The 2,709-nt window shown below is 66.9% G+C and overlaps 1 non-coding gene across 1 annotated transcript; it reads left to right on the top strand.

Annotated features, from left to right (window-relative positions):
* The first annotated feature begins 399 nt into the window (after window positions 1-399).
* LOC131861740 (5S ribosomal RNA) lies at window positions 400-518 on the top strand. Its single transcript, XR_009360772.1, has one exon. It is a non-coding gene; the product is annotated as a 5S ribosomal RNA (ribosomal RNA).
* Window positions 519-2,709: the final 2,191 nt, after the last annotated feature.

The following is a 2,709-nucleotide window of genomic DNA, read 5'->3' on the forward strand; positions in this document are numbered from 1 at the left end:
TGGGTGCCCACCTTGCACCAAGTGCGCACCCGGGGCAAACCGAGCGCCTTGGTGCACCGGGGCAAGATCGAGCGTGCACCCGAGGCGCCCCGAACATGCACCAAGGTGCACTCGGCCCACATGTGAGCGCAGGTCGTTGCGCCCGAGGTGGTGTGTGGGCACCGCGTTGCAGACGGGACACTGCACGCACACGACGCCCCGTCCAGGTGCACGCACGTAGGCCGGGCCGGGTGCACACCCGACGCCCTAGCAAGGTGCGCGCACCCGGGCAGGGCTCACACTTGGCGAACGGGGCGCACTTCGCGAGGGAGGGTGTGCACCTCGACGGGGGTGGGTGGCCGGGGTGGATTCGCACGTGGGTCGCGGTTTGCTAAGTACACACTGCGACAAGCTCATAACGGGTGCGATCATACCAGCGTTAGTGCACCGGATCCCATCAGAACTCCGCAGTTAAGCGCGCTTGGGCCGGAGTAGTACTGGGATGGGTGACCTCCCGGGAAGTCCCGGTGTTGCACCCTTTCTTAGTTTTTCGCCGGGCGTCGCAATGCTATTTGAATAAACCTTTTGCCCGTTTGCGTTCTCGTCGGGGCCGGGCCGGGCCGGGGTGCGCTGCCCGCACTACCGCGCGCGCGGGGGCGACACCGAGCGCGCACCCGAGGCGCCCCGAGCACACAGGCCACGGTGCAACCCGGGCGTTGTGCGCGCACCCCGGTGCGCCCGAGGTGCTGCGCGCGCACCCAGGTGAAATCGGTGTGCACCTCGGCCAGTGCGCGCTCGGTCGAGTCGCGCACGTTGGCCAAGGTGCACGGTGATGTTTCTTACTCTAAGGTTCCGCACCAGACGCCCGGGACAGGTGAGCGAAGCTGGGCGGGGCCGGGTGCGCGGCCGGGGCAGGTGCACGCAGCTGGAGAGAGCTTTGGAGCACACCAGAGGTGCGCACCTTGGAGCACACTTCGGAGCGCACCAATGATGCGCTCCATTCAAAAGTTTCCTGAAAAGGCAAAAAAAGTTGAGATTATAGAATTTCCCACTTGAGAGATTGTAAAAAAAAAAAATTTAAAATGAAGGAAACGCGGGTGCCAAGGTGTGCGCGCCCGGGTGCGCAGCCCAGCCAAGGTGTGCGCACCAAGGCGCCCACCCTGGCGAAGGTGCACGCAAGGTGCGCACCCGAGGCAAACCGGACAATTAACCCAACTTTCGACTTCGCGCGCACCTGCGCACCTTGGAGCGCACTTCGGAGCGCTCCTTGTTGCGCACCAATCTTGGGCACCTCGGAGTGCACCATGGCGCCCACCAAGGTGCGCACCCGGGGCAAACCGAGCTCCGACTTCGTGCGCACCTTGGAGCGCACGAAAGGTGCGCACCATGGCGCCCACCAAGGTGCGCAGCCCAGCCAAGGCGTGCGCATCAAGGTGCGCACCCTGGCGAAGGTGCGCACCCGGGGCAAACCGAGCTCCGACTTCGTGCGCACCTTGGAGCGCACAAAGGGTGCGCAACCCAGCCAAGGTGTGCGCACCCCGGGCAAACCGAGCTCCGAATCGTGCGCACCTTGGAGCACACTTCGGAGCCCTCCTTGGTGCGCACCGATGTTGCGCACCTCGGAGCGCACCCGGGGAAAACAATGCAATTAACCCGACTTTCGACTTCGTGGGCACCTCGGAGCGCTCTCGGGTTCGCACCTCGGAGCACACCGAGGTGCGCACCTTTGATGCGCTGCCTTCACCAATTTCCAGAAAAGGCAAGAAAACATTGAGAAGGTGTGCGCACCGAGGTGCCCACCCTGGCGAAGGTGCACGCGAGGTGCGCACCCGGGGCAAACCGGGCTCCGACTTCGTGCACGCCATGCTGCGCACCTTGGAGGGCCATGGTGCGCACCTTGGAGCACACTTCGGAGCGCTCAATGGTGCCCAACCCAGCCAAGGTGCCCACCGCGGCGAAGGTGCACGCGAGGTGCGCACCCGGGGCAAACCGGGCTCCGACTTCGTGCACGCCGCACCTTGGAGCACACTTCGGAGCGCTCCTTGGTGCGCACCAGGGCGCGCAACCCAGCCGAGGTGCCCACCCCGGCGAAGGTGCACGCGGGGTGCGCACCCGAGGCAAACCGGGCTCCGACTTCGTGCACGCCATGGTGCCCACCGCGGCGAAGGTGCACGCGAGGTGCGCACCCGGGGCAAACCGGGCTCCGACTTCGTGCACGCCGCACCTTGGAGCACACTTCGGAGCGCTCCTTGGTGCGCACCAGGGCGCGCAACCCAGCCGAGGTGCCCACCCCGGCGAAGGTGCACGCGAGGTGCGCACCCGGGGCAAACCGGGCTCCGACTTCGTGCACGCCATGGTGCCCACCGCGGCGAAGGTGCACGCGAGGTGCGCACCCGGGGCAAACCGGGCTCCGACTTCGTGCACGCCGCACCTTGGAGCACACTTCGGAGCGCTCCTTGGTGCGCACCATGGTGCCCACCAGGGCGCGCAACCCCGCCGAAGGTGCACGCGAGGTGCGCACCCGGGGCAAACCGGGCTCCGACTTCGTGCACGCCGCACCTTGGAGCACACTTCGGAGCGCTCCTTGGTGCGCACCAGGGCGCGCAACCCCGCCGAAGGTGCACGCGAGGTGCGCACCCGGGGCAAACCGGGCTCCGACTTCGTGCACGCCATGGTGCGCACCAGGGTGCCCACCGCGGCGAAGGTGCGCACCCAGGGCAAACCGGGCTC

This window comes from Cryptomeria japonica, unplaced genomic scaffold (genome assembly GCF_030272615.1).
Source record: "Cryptomeria japonica unplaced genomic scaffold, Sugi_1.0 HiC_scaffold_32, whole genome shotgun sequence".
Classification (NCBI taxonomy): Eukaryota; Viridiplantae; Streptophyta; class Pinopsida; order Cupressales; family Cupressaceae; genus Cryptomeria; species Cryptomeria japonica.